Source organism: Neomonachus schauinslandi, chromosome 10, assembly GCF_002201575.2.
Source record: "Neomonachus schauinslandi chromosome 10, ASM220157v2, whole genome shotgun sequence".
NCBI lineage: Eukaryota > Metazoa > Chordata > Mammalia > Carnivora > Phocidae > Neomonachus > Neomonachus schauinslandi.
In genome coordinates this window covers 53,350,086-53,375,296 of record NC_058412.1, presented here as the reverse complement: position 1 = coordinate 53,375,296, position 25,211 = coordinate 53,350,086, and the positions used below count along the sequence as shown (strand labels likewise).

At 38.3% G+C, this 25,211-nt stretch overlaps 1 protein-coding gene across 1 annotated transcript in view; it reads right to left on the bottom strand.

Annotated features, from left to right (window-relative positions):
- Positions 1 to 25,211, bottom strand: part of PPP3R1 (protein phosphatase 3 regulatory subunit B, alpha) — a 69,870-nt gene that overhangs the window by 43,507 nt on the left and 1,152 nt on the right. The gene's annotated exons all lie outside the window — the stretch shown is intronic.

Below are 25,211 nucleotides of genomic sequence, written 5' to 3'. Positions count from 1 at the left end.
GAACTATGAAATAATAACTAGGTGCTGTTTTAAGCCACTAAGTTAATGGTAATGTGTAACACAGCAACAGCAATTAACACCCAGACATACAGTATATGTGGGTAAAAGTAAAAATGTTGACAATGTTGAAGATATGGAACAAATGAAATTTTTATACATTGCTGGTGGGAACCCCAAATGACACAGCCATTTTGGGAGAGTTTGATGGATTCTTAGTATTAAGTTTAATGTAACATTCAGAAATGAAAACATGTCCATGCAAAGATTTTGTACACATATGGCCACAGAAGCTTTGTTAACAGTCCAAATAAGAAACAATCTAAATGTGCATCAGCTGTCAAATGGATAAACTGTGGTATATCCAGACAATGGAGTACTACTCAGGAAAAGGAACAGACAACTCATACACACAACAACATAAATGAATCTCAAAAGCAGTAAATGAAAGAAGCCAGGTACAAAAGGTTACATGCTGCATGATTCCATTTATAAGTACTAGAAAAGGCAAACTATAGTTACCAAAAGATCAGGGGTTAAGAGGGTCAGTGAAAAAGGGTACCAGGTAACATTTTAGGGTGACAGAAATGTTCTACACATCTTGATTGTGGTGGTGCTTACAAAACTATACATTTGTCAAGACACATTAACTATACACTTAAAATAGGTTAATTTTATTATATGTAAGTTATACCTCAATAAAGCTGGGGGGTTATTTATTTATTTGAGAGAAAGAGCACATGCATATGTGCGTGCACAATCGGGTGGAGGGGGGGGGAGAGAGAGAGAGAGAGAGAGAGAGAGAATCTCAAGCAAATACCCTGCTGAGTGTGCAGCCCCACGCAGGGCTTGATCTCACAGCCCATGAGATCACAACCTGAGCCGAAAGCAAGAGTTGGACACTCAACCGAGCCACCGAGATGCCCCTAAAGCTTATTTTTTAAAACTCAGTAGGAGTCTCAAGTATAATGGAATTGCTTCCTAACTCACAGATTTAAATCCCTACTTTTTAAAAATTTCTCATCACTTTCTTTAAAATAGTAAGTTTCCTGTCATACTATTATTCACAATTAAAGTATATCAAATTTTGTTTTTATAACCTACATACTCATTTCAAGGTAGCAAATTATGTATTTTTTAGATTAATTTTACAGTATCATGAGAAACCAGAAACTTACAGTAATCTTGATTCTTATAATTCTTTCATCCTTTACTTAGTCCCCCTCTCAGAGCTTAAATTCCATGAAGGCAGTTGTTTTATTATCTTTCGATATCCCTTGCCAGATTTAACACTGTCCTAAATTTATGCAAGGAAGTATTTTATAGGTGCATGTAAAAATCCAGATAGCCTTAAGGAACTTGGTTTAAGTGGCATGTTAAGCATCAATGTATTACATAACATGGTTAGATTAAGGACATACTAAGAGATTCAATAAATTCTTAAAAGTTCAGTTATTAAAGAACTTTAGATTTCTGCTTTCCTTAATGCTCACTTTTCATAATGAGTATCTATTAAGATCTGGATCTCCATACACTTTAAATAAGCAAGCAGTACTGTAATACGTAAGTAATATTTATATAGTTCCCAAGAAGAGCCTATAACCAAATAAGACAATGTTGTCACCTCTTAAAGTCTCCTGAAGATAAATGTCTACATATTCTGACAGCAGGCCCTTTGAAAATAGTCTAAACTTTACAGTATGCATCTATAAAATTTATTTTTATTCTCTCACATCTAGACATTTCAAGATCAAAGTAACTCTAAACAAAATGAGATAAGAGATCCAAAAATACTTTCATTTCTTTGCCAGAAAATTTCTTTAGAAATTAAATTCCTATTCCTCCTGATTTAATGTGTATCAAAATTGATAATCATAAGATGGTAAATTTTAAAAATACTAAATGGGGGCGCCTGAGTGGCTCAGTCGTTGGGCGTCTGCCTTCGGCTCGGGTCGTGGTCCCGGGGTCCTGGGATCAGGCCCCGCATCGGGCTCTCTGCTCCGCGGGAGGCCTGCTTCTCCCTCTCCCACTCCCTCTGCTTGTGTTCCCTCTCTCGCTGTGTCTCTATCAAATAAATAAAATCTTTAAAAAAAATTTTTTTTAAATACTAAATAATATGGACTTGAAGAAAAAGTTAGAATCCAAATGTCTTCATCTGCTGAAAGACAAGTCTGCCAACTTCCCACAGTTAATGTAATTTTTATAAGGAAATCAATTTCTAGGGTAAAATCACTGACCATCTTAATGCCTGTTCCAGGACAGATATTCCTTATCAGAAGTATAAAACAAGGTGTGAACTGTGGATGGGTAAATTTCGGTGAAAGGAAGTAAAAAGATCAAAGGACAGAACCAAGAAACAAAAAATCTAGTATCAGTAGACTTCCAAGGTCAAGTCTCTGTATCAAGCTGAGTTCACAAGTACCCCTCCCTCTAGACACTGACTTCTCCATACAGGAAATAAGAAAGTTTGACTAGATGATTTCAAGGGGTCCTTCCAGCTGTATCGTTTTTTGTTTTTACTACTAATGAAGATGCTAGACATATTTAAATATAGGAGAAGGGGAGGGAGGGAGAAAGGGAGAGAGAACACAGACATGGAACCTCAAGAAACTTCTTAAAGCATCCTGGTAGTCCAGGAGACAAGGGTTTCCCAAACAGGGTATGCTTAACTTTGTATTATGCTCTTTTGTAGGCCAGTACAACAATCAGCGTAAGAAAAGAGGCAGGGGCACCTGCGTGGCTCAGCTGGTTAAGCATCTGCTTCAGGCTCAGGTCATGATCCCAGGGTTCTGGGATCAAACCCCACACTGGGCTCCCTGCTCAGAGGGGAGTCTGTTTCTCCCTCTCCCTCTGCACCACCTCCCCCAAAGCCCCCCAATGCTCTTCTCTCGCGTCACATGTGCGCACACTCTCTCAAATAAACAAAACCTTAAAAAAAAAAAAAAGGCAATAAATCTCAGAAACAGAAGTTCTTAGCCATACAAATCAAACATGACCTTGGTTATGGCAACAAATCTGGCACCAGGGATCTTGTGTATACTCTATAAAAATTAGTTATGATGCTATCGTATGGCAGAAATGTTCGCTAACGTGGTATACCATTGTTAAACAGTGACTAGTTTTCCAACAGAAGTCAAGAACATCTATACTTGTCAAATTATTTTAGGAGGAAAACAAAACCCTATAATTTCCTAGTCTGATAAATGCTGCCAAAATTATACTCTGTAACTACACCTAGGCAAATGTTTGAGGGTACATAATGTTAACTATTTTAAAGATCCTACTGCATAAAAATATAAAGATCCTACCACATGATGGGGCCTGAAATAGTGATACCTGTTATTCAATCTCACAGTTTAAAATTTATCCGTTAAAAAATATCTAACCTAACCAATCCTATTTTTTCTACCCAAAATTAACCATGATTTTTGTATGTTTATCTTGTATCCTACAATCTTGTTGAACTCATTTATTAGTTCTAGTTTTTTGTTGTAGATTTCCCAGAATTTTCTATGTAGACAATCATGTCATCTGCAAATAGGGAGGTTTTTTTTCTTTCCAATCTGTATACCTTTATTTTTTTTCTTGCCTATTCCAGTGGGTAGAACTTTCATTACTATGTTGAAAGAGTGGTGAGAGCAGGTATTTACCTTGTTAATGATCTTATAGGAAAAGCATTCAGTCTTTGCCATTAAGTATAATGTTACCTATATGTTTGTATAGCTATTTCTTATCCAACTGAGGTAGTTCCCCCCTCTATATCTATTTTTATTTTTTTAAAGAAACTATGAACGGGTCCTGAATTTTATTAAATGTGTTTTTCCATCAAACTATGTGATCATGTGATTGTTCTTTAGCTGTTAATACAGTGGATTATTTATATTGAGTTTCAAACAGTGAACCAGCTGTGCATCCCTGCAGTGAGACATACTTGGTAATGGCATTCAATTTTTTTCCCATACTGCTTAGTTTTATTTCTTTACCATTTTCTTAAAATTTTTGCATTACGCTGACATGGGAAAATTGATAGTTTTTGAAATGTTTCCTTTGGGGGGGTTATCAAGGTAATGCAGACTATTCAAATTATCTATTTCATATTGGGTGAAGGGTGGTAGTATGTACTTTTCAAGGAACTGGTCCATTACATCAAAGTTGTCAAAATTATGTATGAGCTGCTCATCTTATCTCCGTATTATCTTTTCCATGTCTGAAGGCTCTATGGTGATACCCTACACATCATTCCTGATACTGATAATTTGTTTCTTCTAATCCTCCCAGTCTTGCTAGAGGTTTGTCAATTTATTGATCTTTCTGAAGAACCAGCTCTTTATTTCATTGATTTTTCTGGTTTTTGTCTTCAATTCCACGGATTTCTGTTTTTATCTTTATTCCCTTGTTCTTTGCTTTAGGTATATTTTGTTTTTTTTTTTTTTTTTTTTAAGATTTATTTACTTGGGAGAGACAGTGAGTGAGAGAAATTGAGAGCACAAGCCAGTGAGGAAAGGCAGAGAGAGAGGGAGAAGGAGACTCCCCGCTGAGCCGGGAGCCCGATGTGGGGCCTGATCCCAGGAACCTAGGATCATGACCTGAGCCAAAAACAGATGCTTAACCAACTGAGCCACCCAGGCGCCGCTTGATTTTGCTTCTTTTTTATTCTTCTTCAGGTTCTTGGGAGCTCAAGATTATTGACACTTTTTTTCTTTTCTAAAATGTGCATTTAGTGCTGTAAGTTTCCTTCTCAGCACTGCTTTACCTACATCCCACAAATTTCAATGGGTTGTATTTTTTTTTAAAGATTTATTTATTTAAGAGAGAGAGAGAAAGAGAGCACAAGCAGGGGCAGAGGCAGAGGGAGAAGCAGGCTCCCCGCTGAGCAAGGAGCCTGATGTGGGACTCAATCCCAAGACCTCAGGATCGTGACCTGAGCTGAAGGCACATGCTTAACTGACTGAGCCACCCAGGCGCCCTCAATGGGTTGTATTCTTATGGGGTTTTTTTCACTACAGTTATTCTCCAGTGCATGGAAACATAGGAAATACTTATTAATATATATTTTTGAATTATCACTGAAATATGCTTTTATAATTTATAAAGTAAATCCCTTTTTGTAATTTCTTTGAAAAAATGTATGAAGTTCCAAACAACTGTTATATGAACTTTAAACACAGTCCATTTGCCAATTAATCTTCCTCTTTATGCCAACCCAAAGTTTTTCCAGGACTGAAACTGAGTATATGTCCAAAAAGTTAAGAATGGTATCTTAAGTGTTTGATACACTGTAAGCAATTAATACAAAGGATTTAAGAATAAGATTTAATTCCCAAAGATGTAAAACACCTCTCAAGTAGCAACAGACACGTGACAAAAGCTTTACTAAAGCAGAAATCTTGGAGTGCCTGGGTGGCTTAGTCATTAAGCATCTGCCTTTGGCTCAGGTCATGATCCCAGGGTCCTGGGATCGAGCCCCACATCGGGCTCCCTGCTGCGCTGGAAGCCTATTTCTCCCTCTACCAGTCCCCCTGCTTGTGTTCCCTCTCTCGCTATGTCTCTCTCTGTCAAATAAATAAAATCTTTAAAAATTTTTAAAAATTAAAAAAAAAATAAAGCAGAGATCTTTCTCAAAGTCTAGGTTTGCAAAAACAAACAAAAACCTGCTGGCTCTTTTCATCTGGTTTTACTTCTAACAATGACATTTTCATCAAATTAAGACAATTCTTTACATAACCGCCTAATATCCTTCAGACACTTCAGATGCACTAACTTAAATTTCAATTAACTACCTTAGTTCAAACTAAACATGCAATACAATAAATGTTACTTTGTCTAGTTCTCATGGATGACTTTTTTAAAGGTAAAAGCTGAGAGGGCGCCTGGGTGGCTCAGTCGTTAAGCATCTGCCTTCGGCTCAGGTCATGATCCCAGGGTCCTGGGATCGAGCCCCGCATCAGGCTCCCTGCTCGCCGGGAAGCCTGCTTCTCCCTCTCCCACTCCCCCTGCTTGCGTTCCTGCTCTCGCTGTCTCTCTGTCAAATAAATAAAATCTTTAAAAAAAAAAAAAAAAAGGTAAAAGCTGAGAAAGAAATCTTGAATAGTTTTGTAAATATAGACAAGTATGGAAAAAAGGAAAGTTTACCGAATACAAAAAAAAAATGAAATCACATTTATGTGCTGGGCCCTCTTTTAGAGACTTTACATACATTATCTCATTTATCTTCCAAACAATTTTCTGGTTAAATAGGGGTGTCAAGGGGGCACCTGGGTGGCTCAGTCGGTTAAGCGTCTGCCTTCGGCTCAGGTCATGATCCCAGGGTCCTGGGATCGAGCCCCGCATCGGGCTCCCTGCTCTGCGGGAGGCCTGCTTGTCCCTCTCCCACTCCCCCTGCTTATGATGTTCCCTCTCTCGCTGTGTCTCTGTCAAATAAATAAAATCTTAAAAATAAATAAATAAATAAGGGTGTCAAGGTTAAGCAACTTGCACAAGGTCACACAGCTGGTAGTGGCAGAGGACAAATTTGAACTCACACTAATATAATTCCCATAATATTCTCACCAATATATGACAAAGCTATATCCTTTCTGTATTATATAAGAGAAGCAGTAAATTACTGAAACCATTTTCCTCTCATCTTAAGTGACTTGTCACTTCCAACTTACACTGGCACAGTGTTGTTCATGTGTCTAACACTGTAGTCTCAACCACAAAAACATGACAACAACAGGGTGTGAGGCAGGCGGGGACAACTGAGAGGAGGAGTAAAGGGATGGAAAATACAAAACACTGTTACATGGAAACTGTCCAGAAACCTGGAAGGAACAACATTAATTTGGTACTGTATTTTAATTTAAAAACATCTATTATCCCCAAACAAAACAGAAAACCCTAGAAGCATAGCATTTTCAGTAATTATAATTAAGAAAATAATCTCAGAGCAGAGGAAATACAGTCCTAGTAGTGGCACAGTGGCCAAAGTAAACAGATGAAATATAAAGTACAGGTCAGTCAAATGAAAGGTCAAGAAACACTAAAGCAAAGACGTACATAAACACCTGACGTGAAGGAGGATCCTAGAGGGAAAATGTGTCAGAGGTACTATATTTTGAATGAAAAACTGGACTATCCAGAAAGATGTTAGTTGATAACAATTCAAAGATATAAAAGGAAGACAGTCAGAGGAAAATGACTTTGCATGAGAATTAAGAATGATAATCTGGGTGCCTGGGTGGCTTAGTCGGTTAAGCATCTGCCCTTGGCTTACGTCATGATCCCGGGGTCCTGGGAATGAGTCCCCCATCAGGCTCCCTGCTCAGTGGGGAGTCTGCTTCTCCCTCTCCTCCCTGCTCGTACTCTCTCTCGCTATCTCTGTCACTATCTCTCTCTCAAATAAATAAAAATCTTTAAAAAAAAAAAAAAAAAGAATGGTAATCTATCGGGTCAGCAAACTATGGCCCCAGGTCATATCAGGCCTACCATCTCCTGGGGTTCGGTTTTGTTTTTTTAGTGACATCTTTAATTGAGACATCATTGACCTGTATTAGTTTCAGGTATACAAGAAGATCCAAATTTGTATATATTGTGAAGTGGTCACCACAGTAAGTCTAGTTAACATCAGTAACCATAAAACAATCACAAAATTTTGTGTGTGTGATGACAACTTTTAACATCTACTCTTAACTACTTTCAAATATGCAATACAGTATTAACTATAGTCACCATGCTGTATTATCTTATGACTTACTTTATATCTGAAGTTTGTACCTTTTGACCACCTTCACCCATTTCACCTACCCACTATCTCCTGCCTCTGGCAACTACCAATCTGTTCTCTGTTATCTATGAATTCAGTTTTTGGTTTTGTTTTCAAGATTCCAGAAGTGAGGGGCGCCTGGGTGGCTCAGTCGTTAAGCGTCTGCCTTCAGCTCAGGTCATGATCCCAGGATTCTGGGATCGAGCCCCACATAGGGCTCCCTGCTCAGCGAGAAGCCTGCTTCTCCCTCTCCCACTCCCCCTGCTTGTGTTCCTGCTCTTGCTATCTCTGTCTCTGTCAAATAAATAAATAAAATCTTAAAAAAAAAAAGATTCCAGAAGTGAGAACATACAGTATTTGTCTTTCTCTTATTTCACTTAGCATAATGCTATCAAGATCTCACCCTGTTGTTGCAGATGGCAAGATTTCCTTCTTTTTTGACTGAATAATACTCCACTGTATATATACACTCACCCTACTTTCTTTATTCATTCACTCATCCATCCACTGATGGACACTTAGGTTGCTTCCATGTCTTGGCTATTGTAAATAAGGCTACAATGAACATGAGAGTGCATACAACTTTTAGTGTTTTAATTCCCTTCAGATAAATACACAGAAGTGGAAACTGCTGGATCATATAGTTCTATTTCTAATTTCTTGAAGAACCTTCATGCTATTTTCTACAATGGCTGCACCAATTTATATTCCCACCAACAATGTACAAGGATTCCCTTTTCTCCACATCCTTGCCAACACTTGTTATTTGACTTTTTGATAACAGCCATTCTAACAGGTGTGAGGTGATATCTATGGTTTTAATTTGCATTTCCCTGATGATTAGTGATGCTAAGGATCTTTTCATGTACCTGTTGGCTACCTGTATGTTTTCTTTGGAAAATGTTTATACAGATCCTCTATTTTTTTTAAACTGGATTGTCATTTTGCTATTGAGCTGCAGGCTCTTTATATATTGTGGATAATAACCCCTTATCAGATATATGATCTATAAATATTTTCCCATTCACTTAAATTTCCTTTTCATTTTGTTGATGGTTTCCTTAGCTTTGCAGACGCTTTTTAATTTGACATAGTCCTACTTGTCTATTTTTGCTTTTGTTGCCTTTGTTTTTGGTGTTAAATCCAAAAAATCATCACCAAGACAGATGTCAAGGAGCTTACTGCCTAAATTTTCTGCTAGTTTTATGTTTTTAGGTCTTATGTTCAAGTCTTTAATCCATTTTAAGTTGATTTTGTGTACGGTGTAAGACAGTGGTCCAGTTTCCCAAACATCATTTATTGAAGAGACCATCCTCACCCCACTATATATTCTTTGTTCCTTTGTCATAAATTAATTGACCACATATATGTGTGGGTTTATTTGTGGTTTCTCTATTCTATTCCACTGATCTATGTGTTTGCGGTTATGCCAATACCATTCTGTTTTGATTACTATAGCTTTGTAAGGGTTTGGTTTTTTAAAATAATAGCTTTATATTGAAATATAATTCACATCCCATGTAATTCATCCATCTGAAGTGGACGGTTTTTAGTACATTCGAAGTTGTGCAGCTATTACCACAAATTCCTCACATAGTCACTCCCCATCTCCCTGACTCACCCCACCACTCTACTTTCTGTTTCTATATATTTGTCTATTCTGGATATCACATATAAATGCAATCATACAGTATGTGTTCCTCTGTAACCAGCTTCTTTTACTTAAAATATTTTCAAGGTTCATCCATGTAGTATAGCAAGAATCAATACTTTTTTTATTGCCGAATGGTATTTTGTTGTATGGATATACCACATTTTATTTAATCTGTGCACGTTTGGGCTGTTTCCCCTTTTTTTGGCTATTATAAATAATGCCATATAAACATTCATGTATGAGTTTTTCATTTCATTTCTTATGGGTATATACTTAGGAATGGTTATATAGATTAGATTATATAACTTAGGTTATATAGTAACTCTATGTTTAACATGCTGAAGAACTGTTTCCTAAAGCAGCTACATTTACAAACCCACCAAAAATGTTATAAGGATTCTGATTTCTCCATATCCTCACCAACACTTATCTGGTCTTTTTGATTATAGCCATGCTAGTAGGTATGTAGTAGCTCTCTGTGGTTCTGATTTGCATTTCCCTAATTGAGCCTCTTTTCATGTGCTTATTGAATATTTGTTTATCTCCTCTGGAGAAATGTCTGCTCAGATCTTTTGCTCATTTTTCATTGGGTTTTTTATTGCTGAATTGTAAGAATTCTTTATATACTCCAGAAAGAAGTCTCTAATCTATGATTTGCAAAAATTTTATCCCATTCTGTGGCTTGTCTTTTTATCTTCTTGGTATCCTTTGAAGCATAAAGTTAGTATGTATGATGTTTATCTTTTTCTTTTGATGTTTGTGCTTTTAGAAATTCATCACCTGCGTTTGTACACTAAAGTTTTTTTGCAACACAGCTATGCTCATTTGTGTATTATCTATAGCTGCTTCAAGCTACAATGGCAGACTTTAGTAGTTGCAAAAGACTGTATGGCCCACAAAGCCTAAAATATTTACTGTCTGGCCTTTTACAGAAATAGTTTTCCAACTCCTTCCTTCACCTGAAGGGACTGCAAGGCAAATGATATCCTTTGGAAGAAAGCAGACTTTTGGTTATGGTAAACTAGGTCTAGAAAATATTTTTGTAAAGAGGCTGACAACACAGGGCTATAGCCACATACTGGTGAGGGAAGAAATACAGTATAACATCAAAAACCAGATATAATTTTCACTGCCTACAATCCCACCAGTAATCACTGACTTCTGTTCAGAATACCAAATAAAATACTGAAGTGGTTTTTACTACATAAGGCCTAGCCTCTGGTGATAGAAGGTAAGCTAGGGAGTGTTTATAAGAACTGCCTTGGGGCGCCTGGGTGGCTCAGTCGTTAAGCATCTGCCTTCGGCTCAGGTCATGATCCCAGGGTCCTGGGATCGACCCCCACATCGGGCTCCCTGCTCGGCGGGAAGCCTGCTTCTCCCTCTCCCACTCCCCCTGCTTGTGTTCCCTCTCTCGCTGTGTCTCTCTCTGTCAAATAAATAAATAAAATCTTTAAAAAAAAAAAAAAAAGAACTGCCTTGAAGGAAGGTGGTCAAAAGGTACAAACTTTCAGTAATAAGAGAAGTAAGTATTAGGGCCGTAACGTACAACACAATGACTAGAGCTAGCACAGCTATTTGATATGTAGGAAAATATTAAGAGTTCTAATCACAAGGAGAAAAAAAATTTTTTTCTCCTCTTTTTACTGTATTTATGTGAGATGAGGGATGTTAAATGAACCCATCGTGTCCATCATTTCACAATGTACGTGAATCAAACAATCATGCTGTATGCTTTAAATTTATACTGATGTATGTCAATTATTTCTCAATAAAAAGGGGAGTTTGTATGGGGCGGGAGGATGCACTTAACTGCCTGAGTAAGAAGTTTGGTCTTTTTCTGGTATGCAAGAAACATGGAAAAGACAATGGACCTTAAGAAAAAACCTGTAATGAGGCTTGCAATCTAATAAAAAGAGACACTTGAGGAAGTGCTCTCTGCTTTTCTTCAGGCAGGTGTTAGTGTCTGAAATTGAAGTGGTCCCCTTTGGATAAGTGGAGCTTTAATGTAAATTGGACCTATGTCCCTGATGAAACTGGATGAACTCTGAACCACCCTGTAACTCTGATTCTAGGCTTCTCATTTTGTGAGATAATACATTCCTAATTATTCAGGCCACATTTAGTTGGGTGGGTAGTCTGTTACTTAGAGCCCAACACTCAGATACACTTTCTACTTTGTTAAGGAGTATATTACTGGACAGAGAGCCACACAGAAATCAGAATGAAATGATTATGAAACCCAGATCTGCCAAAAAGTACGACATACTAGTTTTTAGTACATGGATTTTTAAAAATTTAAACAGAGGGGTGCCTGGGTGGCTCAGTCGGTTAAGCATCCAACTCTTGGTTTCAGCTCAGGTCATGATCTCAGGGTCATGAAATCCAGCCTGCATTGGGTTCTGCACTGGGCATGGAGTCTGCTTACAATTCTCTTGCCCCCTCTCCCCCTCCACCACTCCCCTGCACTCTGTCTAAAAAAAAAATAAAATAAAAATAAAAATTTAAACAGCATTTTGCATTTTATCAAGCATCTTAGATAATTACCTTACTCAATACCCACAAGAACTCTGAATCAGTCAGGCTGTGGCCATTTTACGAGCATACATTTATTTGTGTGTGTCTGTGTATGTGTATAAATTCAGCAAACTCCATTATAGGTCTTCCAATTCTCTAACCCATGCATGTTCCACCACATTGTATTATATCTCACAGCATCAAACAAAATTCACTCAAAGCAACATAACAACAAAATGATGATTCTCTCAGCACTTAACTGTTTAACGTTATCTATAAATGTGACCCAAGAGAATAATAAAAATGTCCAAATAGCTGCTACATGCCAAGTTCAAGCAGAGTGATCAGAAGAAATCTACAGCACCTTATAATAGCTCTACTAAAACATATATTAGTGTGTATGTATGTATGTACATGTATACATATTATATATACTTTATTGTATTTTAATTTTATATATATATATACATACACATACACTATAATTTTTTCTTCCACATGCCTGACTCAGTCTATGCTGTGAAGTCTCTGGGAGTCTTTTTTTTCTTTCATCTTTGTACCTAACACTAAGTTTGATATGTGTAGTAGGCAAACATAAATGTTTGCTAAATTAAGAAATAAAAGATTTAGAATAACAGTCTCACTTTATCAGCTGTTCTAGAATATATCCAGTACAAAAATGTTATGATAAATCAACTTACGTAAATAAAAATGTTATTTACAAATTCTGAGTTTCCTTTATTTATGAAAAAGTCTACTTACCACTTAACAAATGAAATAACATTCTCACATGCAACTGACAATTTACTCAGATACGTAAAAAAAATCTTGAAGCATAAAAGAAGTCTTATAACTTTTAGAATCAATAGTTTCCTTTCCAGTAGCTTTCCCATTGTGCTAATGCACTTAAACTTTTTTTTATATGTTTTATTTATTTATTCAGAGAGAGAGAGAGAGGCAGAGGCAGAGGGAGAAGCAGGCTCCCCGCCTAGCAGGGAGCCCGATGCGGGACTCGATCCCAGGACCCCGGGATCACGACCTGAGCCGAAGGCAGACGCCCAACCATCTGAGCCACCCAGGAGCCCCTGCACTTAAACTTTCTAATTGTTTATTCATAGGACTTTCAGAGACCTCCATAGCCCTAGACGAAAATATAACTAACGCAGCTGCACCTTTGCTGACTTCCCAAGCCAGCAGGAAAAGTGTCTACTTATACCTATCCATCATTTACCTTTACAGTCCAGGAGAATGGAATGGGAACTGGCTTTCCGAACATGAATAAAAATGCATCCCCTGCTTCAGAGGAGCCCACAGGTTAGGGGAGGCAATTAAACACATTTCCAAATAGCCATTGGGAAAGTTTTCACAGAATGCCACGGGAATGGGATCTTGATCTTTGCCAGACAAAGGAGAAGCACAGTGCAGATGGAAGAAAAAGTAAAAACAAAAGCACCAATAAGTTAAAAAAAAAAAAAAAGATGAGGCACTGGAGAACCATTAGTATGACTTGGTTATAGCATAAAGATAGCTAGAAATAAGGATCAGAACATGAGTGTCATGCAAAGGAATTTACATTTTTTTTTATTTTATTTTTTTTAAAGATTTTATTTATTTATTTGAGAGAGAGAATGAGAGAGAGAGAGCACATGAGAGGGGGGAGGGTCAGAGGGAGAAGCAGACTCTCTGCTGAGCAGGGAGCCCAATGCGGGACTCGATCCCGGGACTCCAGGATCATGACCTGAGCTGAAGGCAGTCGCTTAACCAACTGAGCCACCCAGGCGCCCAGGAATTTACATTTTTTAAAGGTTTTATTTTTTTTTAAGATTTTATTTATTTATTCGACAGAGAGATAGAAGAGCACAAGCAGAGGGAGAGGGAGAAGCAGGTTCCCCACTGAGCAGGGAGCCTGATGTGGGGCTCAATCCCAGGACCCCGAGATCATGACCTGAGCCGAAGGCAGATGCTTAACTGACTGACCACCCAGATGCCCCAGGAATTTAAATTTTTAATATAAGATGTAGCACTGACTTTCAAATGAGGCAGTGACATGGATTTCCTTTTCAGAAGAAAAACTGGCAATATGAAAGAAGGAATGAAGAAGGAAGAAACTGGAGGCAAAAAGAACAAAGCATTAAGTACGCTATGGAAATGGTCCACATGAGATCTAAATGAAACTCTAACAATGCCAGTGGCAATAGGAATAAAGAAGCTGATTCAAGAGGCATTGGGGGATCTAAAAGGGAAGACCATTTGCTATAATATGATACTTATGTTCCTGAAAAAACTTCATGCTCTTAAAACTACACATTAAAAATAACATGGCTTGGGCGCCTGGCTGGCTCGGTGGGTTGAGCATGCAACTCTTGATCTCGGAGTCGTGAGTTCAAGCCCCACGCTGGGCATAAAGCTTACTTAAAAAATAAATAAACACCACACTAGCAGCTAGTGTGTTTTGGATTCAGCTGCCACTACTTAACAGCATGAAGCATTAATACGCTGGGAATATTATAAATACATTTTCCTCTTTATCAATAGTACATGAACCAAAATGGAATTCCTCAAAAACCCCCTCTCGTAAGTGATTGAGCCTCCTACCCCCATACCAGGTCAGGCCAGTATTGCTATGTTATACTCTTTCAGTATTATACTCTTTCAGTACAGGATACAACTGATGACTGCTTAAGACTTAACTAGTAGTAAAGGAGAGAAAAAGGCATACCAGGTTTCCAGATAGAAGTGAATGAATAGATACTGTTTCTAGGAAGAAAAATTAGAGAATAATGGAAGCATGAATAGGAAGACAATAACGAATGTGGTTTTAGTTACGATGAGTTGAGGTGACTGACAGACACCCTCATTTAGATAAATATCCTGTAAGCAGTCAGATCCATGGACTGGAGCAGAAAAGAATGAAAGTATGAATCATCAGTACACAGGAGATGATGAAACTTTGAGAATAAACAAAGAATTTATGCATTCACTCAATTCACTTATTCAACAAATGTTCCTGTAATATGGAGGGGTCTATGCTGGCAGCTGGTGTAACATAGGAACACGGTCTGACCCGGCACGGTGGTGGAAGGCTCAGTTACTTCCTTGCGGGACTTTTGAACCATTCCAAACATAGCCTATGCAAAAGGCTCTGATGGTAGAATAAACAGATGGCAGAATAAATCTAGCATACAATACTGAATAAAACGTTCACAAAGACCAAGTTGCTAGAGTATAGAGAAAAAGGAGGAACATGGTAAAAGAAGCTGAAGTAAACAAGTAGAACCTACTGAGTCCATGCACTATGTTAAGGTGATGTTAATCCTATAATATATAGGATTTTAATTGGGAAAGTGGTACAATCAATATTTAAGAGGGCCTTGGACCAAACCCAGATGAGAAGCTAGCAACAAAGATTAAAAATGGTCAGAGATACAGAAGAGCAACTAGCAGAAAATGCCACAGAAGCCAAAAAAGGAAAGAACTCCAAGAGTTTCCAACAAATTCCAACATTACAAAGAAGTCAAGTAAGAAGAATGAAGAACCGAATACATTTAATGAGTAGCAACTGGATTTCCGGGCACTCTACTGTCACCACAATCTGAGGTGCTCTTATTCCCATTTTACACTACTAAATAAGGTCAAGAGTTTATGGTATTTGTTCAAGGTCACACAGCTAATGAATGGCAGAACGAGAATCTAAATTCAAATTTTTCCAACTCCAAAGCTCGTGCTGGTATTAGAAGATTACTGCCAACACAATAACTTTCAGTTAACTGCAGATACATAATCATTCTAGACCAGTGCTATCTAATAAAAATTTCTGCTCTGTACTGACAGAAATGTTCTGTATCTGCACGAATGCAGGAACCACTAGACACAAGGAGCCACTAAGGGCTTGTGATGTAGCTATTGTGGCTAAGGAACTGAATTTACAATTTAATTTTAATTCATTTTAATTAAAATTTAAACAATTACATGTGGCTACTAAATTGCACATCACAGATCTAGACTGTAGTAGATTGAAAACAAGAAAATGAGCAAATAAAAGAGTCAAGAAGTATGATAGTAAAGACAGAATGACAGCCAACAAGAAGGCAGAGTTTAAGTAATCTGATTGTTCATAAATTCATTATTTACCTGAAAAAGATTACTATGAGTTAGTTTATAATTCATAAAATTCTCTTTGTTAGGAAAACAGTTGCAACATAAGTAGATATAAAATCACGACTTCCCTTATTACAGTACTTGTTTTTCCTGATATTCCAATTTTTATTAAAGATTGCCTTACAAGTAAATAATACTACAGGATGTCAGCTTACTGCATGCCGGTAACAGAAGATTCCTTGTGGCATCACACTCAGGCAGACATGATAAAAAAAAAAAAATCAGCCCTGAAATTAGACAGATTAAGGATTAATAAAACTGCTAACAGCTCCATTAAGACCAATGGTAAAGATTTTATCTTTTCTGTAGGTTGCTATGCTTCACTGTCTTGTACTTAGGTTTTAAAATGCTTATCTAGGGGCGCCTGGGTGGCTCAGTCTTGTTAAGCGTCTGCCTTCAGCTCGGTTATGATCCCAGGGTCCTGGGATCGAGCCCCGCATTGGGCTCCCTGCTCAGCCAGGAGCCTGCTTTTCCCTCTCCCACTCGCCCTGCTTGTGTTTCTGCTCTCGCTATCTCTGTCAAATAAATAAAATCTTTAAAAAAAAAAGGATAATTTTTAAAAATGCTTATCTAATTCTCACAAATAAAAATGAATACTCTGTATTATTTACAAAAGACAAAAGAGAACTGGTTAGAGTACACATAAGTTTAATAATGCTACCAAAACAAGTCAAAGTGTCATCTCACAGAAATGTTTTTGGGATAGCAACAGATTATCGCATGGCCCTCCTCCTATCGCATTGTGATACTCCTAATAAAGGGCTTTAACTGACAAAACAAAACTCTAAGGAAGGAACCTATAAGAACCTATGGACTGTTGAATTTTCAGTGCTAAATTTTAAAAGATTTCCTATAGAAATCTTCAAATGTGTAAAAAATTTTTATAGTACAAGGTTACAAAAACCAAAGACAAACCCAGAAACATATATTAGTCATAGCTCATTTCAAAATTTTATTCCTGTGCCAGATCTATGCATTAGCTGTCAACTCATACCACAAAAAGGGTATGGGAGGGAGTTCAAGGAGAAAATTCAGAAAAGGAGAGTAGATGTGAGCTGTTGAATAAAAGGTTTATTTGGAAGTATAAAAGTGAGGAAGTAATTTTAACTGGCAAGCTTGAAATAGAATAGATGCTTTATAGACTACACTTTGGAGATCATTTTCTCTTTTTAAGAAATTGTTATCCATTTAGTTAACGCTTACTAAGGTAATAAATGGAAAAAATAAGTACAAAAAATTTTGTAATAAAATATTTTCTTGGGGGCCTGGCTGGCGGCTTAGTCGGTAGAGCATGCGGCTTTTGATCTCAGGGTTATGAACTCAAGCTCCACATTCGGTGGAGAAATTACTTAAAAAAATTTTTTTTTCTCTTAAGAGTAATTTCGTAAAATACTGTCACAGTTAGAACCTTGTTAAAATACCAACCTCAATCATTACAAAATCACTACCCGATCAAAAAATTATGCTGAATTGTTGACTCATGCTTACAATGAAATACAGTTAAAAAAACCTTGGAATAAAACTAACTGTAATGAGTCAACTAGAGCATGGTACTGTTAAAATCTCTTTAAATTTAATCTTTCAAATAAGAACTAAATTATAAAAAAAATAAATCCATACACTGCCACAAGTTCAAAAAAAAGGAAGAAAAAAATACAAAAAAACAAAAAAGTACACAAGAAACTCAACAGTGATAAATATAAGGATATCAGTGATCAACCCTGAAAAGGCTCACTTGCCATTTTATACTTTTGGTACAATCTGAATTTTAAGCAAATGAATTAACAGTGTCTTTAGAACTTTAAAAAAAAAATTAAGAATTATCAGTCTACAAGTAGATGTTCCCCTTACATAAAACCTGAACTCAGAAAATGGTTTTTTTAGACTTATGTAACTTCGTCAGAAGTTATTAAAACAAAGACTGACAAAGTATTAACCTCTTCTCTTGTTAATACTCCTGTTTCTTAGATTCATTCCCTAGGTCACTGACCCACTGGTACTCTCTCTTGGGTCCACTTACTATTTAATAACATTTACTTAATACCCTATTAACTGCATATCAAATCCCCCCAAATCAGTATTATAATCCTTTTCCATACTCCTCACCCTCAATCTCACCCCATTTGCCTCAGCCTTTAATCTCAACTTCAGATGATCTTGCCTCAAACTATCTTGAATTACTGAGAGAATTTAGGCCACCTCCCATGAACTACATTAAAATGTATCTGTTGCCATGGCCTACTCACCTCACTCTTTTTTTATTTTTCCCCCCTCTCTTTTAATATCCCTTCTTTCCCTTGATCCCTCTTCTTTCTGCCACTTCTAGGACTCATTCCATTAACTATCCTTTCTTACAGCTCCCTCGCCTGGCTTCTCTTCTAATTCTAAAGAATACCAACATCTGGGCATCTGGGTCGCTCAGTTGGTTAGGTGTCTGCCTTTGGCTCAGGTCGTGGTCCCGGGGTCCTGGGATCAAGCCCCATATCGGGCTCCCTGCTCAGCGGGGAGTCTGTTTTTCCCTCTGCCTCTCCTCTCCAGCTTGTGCTTGCTCTCTCTCTCAAATAAATAAATGAAATCTTCAAAAGTAAATAAAGAATACCAACATCTGCTATCCTAAACAGAACTCCCCCCCAACTGTAAACCACTTAAGTTAACTTTTCTTTGTCCTTTTTTTCATAAATGTCTCAGAAAAGGAACTGACACTCATTGCCTCCACTGTCTCATCAGCACTCACTCCTTTATTCCACTTACTCATTCACATATTACTTCTTCAAACACTACTTAATATCTGGTATATATCAGTATTTGTAATAAAACAATGAAAAGAGGGCGCCTGGGTGGCTCAGTTGGTTAAGCGACTGCCTTCGGTTCAGGTCATGATCCTGGAGTCCCTGGATCGAGTCCCGCATCAGGCTCCCTGCTCGGCAGGGAGTCTGCTTCTCCCTCTGACCCTTCCCCTCTCATGCTCTCTCTCTCTCTCTCATTCTCACTCTCAAATAAATAAATAAAATCTTTAAAAAAAAAATAAAACAATGAAAAGACAAAGACAAGGCCTCTACATTCTGAGTTTACATTCCCTTGCAATCTTATTTTCATTACCTAGGATTTAAGTTACTGTCTTAAAGATTATGACCTCTATAACAGTTTTCATTTTTATCTCCTTCCCTCTCATGTTAACAGATGAAAAAAAAAATCTCTTATTGCCTAAGGAGAGTCATATTTCATCCTACCTCCTTGGGGAACCTCAAACTATTAATAATTCCATCTTTTCCCTTTGAATCCTCAACTACACTCACTCTTTCCAGGCTATTCCTTTTACCCCAAAATAAATTCTTCCTCAAACCTAAACTCCATAGCTCTTATCTTGTCTCATTCTAGTCAAAATTTTAAAGAACAGTCTATACTCAATGTTTGTCCACCCGTTTATCCCTCAACTCACAGCATCCTGGCTTTCCTTGTTACCAGTACAAAATGGTGTTTTCTTGTACTATTGCCAGGGTCACCAGAACTCTCCTGATGCCTCTAAGATACTTTTAAAGTTCTTCTCTTTCCTGATCTCTGCAATATCTAGGCACTGCTGACTCCTTCAAATCTGACATCGCTCTACTAATTTTCCAACTCAATTTATTCTCAGACAACCTTCACAGATTCCTCATCCTCTACCTCTTAAATGCAGTGTTTATGGTTTACCCTCTTCTCATTTTATATTCTTTCTCCATAGGATTTCATCCAGTTTCATGGCTTCAACTACTACCTAAGAGACCTGCACAGACAATGCTCAAATCTTTAATCCCAGCCCAGATTTCTCTTCTGAGCTCCAGATATAGAGTCAATTACCTGTTGGCCATTCCTACCTAGATGACCCACGATTACTTTTTTTTTAAGATTTATTTATTTGAGAGAGAGAGAAAGAGAGAGCAGAGGAGAAGGGCAGAGAAAGAGGAAAAAGGAGAAGCAGGCTCCCAGCTGAGCAGGGAGCTGCACGTGGGGCTTCATCCCAGGACCCTAGGATCATGACCTGAACAGAAGGCAGATGCTTAACCAACTGAGCCACCCAGGCGCTCCGACCCACAACTACCTTAAATTCAATATGTCCAAAAGAGAAATCAACATTACTCCCTCATATCTCCTTTTCCTATACCTCCTAGGCAGAGAATGTACATTTCTGAAAAGATCCCAGATGAGGCTGATACAGCCAGTTCAGGATTCACATATTGAGAATCACTGCTCTAATACATATTACCTCTTCCTACCTTCAGGCTATCAAGTCTCTTCTATCCTAGGCCATGATATCTACGGAGCAAGCAGCAGTAATATTTCACAGGACTCTATCCTACTGAACTTACAGAATCTTGCAACATAGCATTCCAAGTATTAATTACCATATGATAAGAGAATGCTAGAGATAATACAACAGTCATCCCAGCAAACTGGAAGTTTCCTGAGGAAAGGACATTTCTTATATCCCTAAAACTGAATCTTAGCCAAGTAGGTGCTCAATAAACATTTGCTGAATGGATGGCACAATCATCTGTCCAGTCACCCAAGCCAGAAGCCACACAGGGTACACCCCTTTTCTTCCTACAACCCAACAGTCACCAAGTCCTATCTTCTACCTCTCAAAATGTGTCTCATACCTGGTCTCTCCTCCTCATCTGCACTGTCCCTACAGTCTTTTAAGTCCTCACATGAATTACTGTAACAATTTCTTAACTGGCCCCCATTCCTATATTAATTTACCCTATTTTATTATCCACACGGCCACCATACTGATCTCTTTAAAAAAGCAAATGAGACAATGTCATTCTCCTGCTTAAAAATAATAGTTTCCCACTGGTTTAGGGGAAAAAAAAGTTAACTTCTTCATATGATATGCAAACTCCTCTATGATCTTGCCTCAATCTAACTGACCACCCTCTTTCTCCTTTCCACCCTAACCCTCTATCCTCCAGCCATGATGAACTGGCTTGTATATATTATGCCTCTATGGCTTTAAACATAAAGCTCTCTTTCTAGACTACCTCTCTCATTGGCTAAGTACTCATCCTTTTAAGACTCAGCTCAGGGGCGCCTGGGTGGCTCAGTTGGTATGTGACTGCCTTCGGCTCAGGTCATGATCCCAGGGTCCTGGGATCGAGCCCCACATCGAGCTCCCTGCTCTGCGGGGAGCCTGCTTCTCCCTTTCCCGCTCCCCCGTTTGTGTTCCCTCTCTCACTGTCTCTCTGCCAAATAAATAAATAAAATCTTTAAAAAAAAAAAAAAAAAAAAGACTCAGCTCAGCTCTTTCCCTGCCACCACCAAGTGGCGCAGAAGCAGAGGCTCAGGTGCCGTCAAGATTCGGCTACACTTGTAATCCACAGCCATGCCGCCATGGCCGAGGAAGGCATTGATGCTGAAGGTGTAATGGACGTTAATACTGCTTTACAAGAGGTACTGAAGACGGTCCTCATCCACGATGGCCTGGCACGCGGAATTTGCGAAGATGCCAAAACCTTAGACAAGCATCAAGCCCATCTTTGTGTGCTTTGCGCCCAACTGTGATGAGCCCATGTATGTCAAGTTGGTGGCCCTTTGTGCTGAACACCAAATCAACCTAATCAAGGCTGATGACACAAGAAACTAGGTGAATGGGTAGGCCTCTGTAAAAGTGACAGAGATGGAAAGCCCCACAAAGTGGTTGGTTGCAGTTGTGTGGTAGTTAAGGGATATGACAAAGAATCTCAGGAGAAGGATGTCATCAAGGAATACTTCAAAAATGCAAGAAATGAATAAAAAATTTGGTTCTTGTTCAAAAAAAAAAAGGGGGGGACTCAGCTCAGACACCTCATCTCTCTCTTCAGGAAGCTTTCTCTGAGTGACATTTGTCTCCCTGCCCCATCCTCACCCCAGTTTGGATTAAGCCTCTCCCCTGCCATGTACTTTTTTTTTTTTTTTTAAGATTTTAAAGTAATCTCTACACCCAACGTGGGGCTTGAACCCACAACCCCAAGTCCAAGAGTCAAATGCTCCACTCACTGAACCAGCCAGGCACCCATCTCCTGCTAAGTACTCTTAAGCACCCCACATTTAGTTTGTTAATAGCACACGTCATAATGCACAGTTGTTTTGTTTATTCCACTTGATTAAGTTCCTTGGAAATTACAAATGTGTCTTATGTTTGTACAGTCAGTGTGAGGTATGTTAACAGATACTTAACTAAAATTTAAATAAATACATTCCTTGCTAGTCTCTAAAAAAATAGAAAAATTACCTGGAAAAGCTATAAAATCTAGACTGCTTGCTCCCATCCCTAGAATTCTGGATTCAGCTGGTCCAGGACAGGACCTAACGAGTTCCCAGATGATGCTGACACTGCTATTTCAAGTTATCAGTGCTCCAAATATGTTTTCTCTTCCTAACTCCAGGATTTAAAGTCTTTTCCTAGATGCCTCCAACTCTTCCTTCTGCAATCCTAATAACGTTTTCAGACCCAAGTCAATTTTCACCTCCTTCATAAAACTTTCCCTAATGCCAAAGGAAATTGATCTTGCTCTTTCCTCAATTTCTATCAGGCTTTGTGTGCATTATTCATATGATAACTTGGACTTTTTTCATACCTACTGGCATTTGTCTAATGTTCTAGATTTAAATGAAGATAGGAAACCTGCCTTGATCATTTTAATATTTTCAACAACCAAGCACAGTAACCAGTGAACAGCAGACAAAAACTACAAGTATTTGTGATATGAATGAATCCCTGTTGCTTGCCCAGACTCTGGGCCCACGGTCTGACTTGCTTAATCCTCCTGGCCCAAGCTGACTTCCTTATACTGCCATGTACTTTTGCTTGCTTTACCACCCATAACAGAGGCCTGATCTACCCAGAGTTATCTATCTGTCCCTCGCGTTGCTTTGCTGACTAACCCTCAGTCAGCTTCTTTACCTTGCAATCTATGCCTTTTTAATTTTCTCAACCACTATGGGACACAATGAGCAGAGAAATTTTCTCATGAGTAATGTGAATTTTAATTCTGCTGGCCATAAGACAGGTTGCTTACTTTGTTGTTGCTATACAGCCTTTGTCACAAAATCTGAACTAAAATATGCTGTGTGCAACTCCAATGCAGGTATCATGGACAGTAATAAATGTTTTGACTTCTATTTACAGGTTAGGGAAATAATTTTATTTTATTTTAAAGATTTTATTATTTATTTGAAAGAGAGAGAGCACAAGCAGGGGGAGCAGGAGAAGGGGAAGCAGGCTCCCCGCTGAACAGGGAGCCCAATGCGGGGCTCAATCCCAGGACCCCAGGATCAGGAACCGAGCCAAAGGCAGACGCCTAACCAACTGAGCCACCCAGGTGCCCCAGACTGTGGAAATAACTTTAATAAAAAGTTTAAAAACACAAAGACATAGAAAGGTCATTTATAAAATTAAAGGTTTTCCTAAAAAAAAACAAATTTAAAAGAAAAGCCAATTACTTACACACCGTATTCATATATGCATCCAAAATAAAATCCTATTTTTTTTTAAAGATTTTATTTATTTATTGGACAGCGAGAGAGAGAGCACAAGCAGGGGGAGCGGCAGGCAGAGGGAGAAGCAGGCTCCTCGCTGAGCAAGGAGCCCGATGCGGGGCTAGATCCCAGAACCCCGGGATCATGACCTGAGCCGAAGGCAGTGGCTTAACCAACTGAGCCACCCAGGTGCCCCAAAATCCTAGTTTTAAATTATCCTAAGTACATGGTAAAAACTATTTCTGATGCAAGAAAAGTTAACTAAGTTTCTAAAAATGCTCGTACAGGGGCACCTGGGTGGCTCAGTCAGTTAAGCATCTGCCTTTGGCTCAGGTCATGATCTCAGGGTCCTGGGATCGAGCCCCACATAGGTCTCCCTGCTCAGCAGGAGTCTGCTTCTTCCTCTCACTCTCCCTCTTTGCTGTCTCTCTGTCTCAAAGTCTTTAAAAATAAATAAATTAAAATAAATTAAAAAAATAAAATAGGGTGCCTGGGTGGCTCAGATGGTTAAGCATCTGCCTTCGGCTTAGGTCATGATCCCAGGGTCCTGGAATCGAGTCCCGCATCAGGCTCCCTGCTAGGCGGGGAGCCTGCTTCTCCCTCTGCCTCTGCCTCTGCCTCTCTCTCTCTCTCTGACTCTCATGAATAAATAAATAAAACATGTTTTAAAAAATAAATAAATAAAATAAAAATGCCCCTACAAAATTTACTTCTCCAAAAATTACTGAGACTTTTCAATCACACAGACCTAAACAAACACTCTTCTGTTTGATCATTTTATTCTTTTTCTGCATGTCAGGCACACTGAAGTACTCTATCTAAAATACAGATGCCTACCTAGAGAAAAAAATTGTGAAGACATCGATTTATTTACTTCAGTAAACATACACTATTTTATCAGACAACTGACCATTAGTGGGGGGGGGGGATTCCTAGAAGCTCAGTACTCAGGGTGTGTGTGTGTGTGTGTGTGTGTGTAAAATCTTCATCCCACCTGGATGTTCAGCAGTTTAAAATTCAAAAAGAGGTGAAGAGAGGGAAAGACTTTACCCTCAGGAAATAAAGAAACTACTTTTAATATAGCAACTAAAATAACTGTCAGAAAAGATTGCTGATAAGTTCAATCCAATCTTTTTACTTTCCTCTTACTTGAATTAATCAGTGATATTCATAAGTTAATTCATAAACTAAAACCCACTGACAAAATTGTCAATATGATCATGATACTCCGTAAGTTATAATCAAGTTTTCCAAAGGGAGTGAAAATTTTCAGAATTCCATGCTCAATTAACTAGAAAAATGAACCAGATCACTCCAAAGCCCAAATTATTTGAATTAATTAATACCCTATATAACAGAGTTGACCTATAGGTATGGTCTGGATACTTTCAAACCAGTGCTGCATTCAACAGACCAAAATAATTCTAAACTTGGGAAGCCACTGTCAAAACAAATTAACTAGGTCCTGAAACGGTATTGATAGAATGGTAGAAGAACCAAGAATAAATCAGAAAATACTGAAAAGAAAACTAGAAAGAGGGAAATAATGAACTAGAAGGAAACAGTATCAAAAGGTAAATCTTAAAATATTTTTTTAAGGGCGCCTGGGTGGCTCAGTTGGTTAAGCGACTGCCTTCGGCTCAGGTC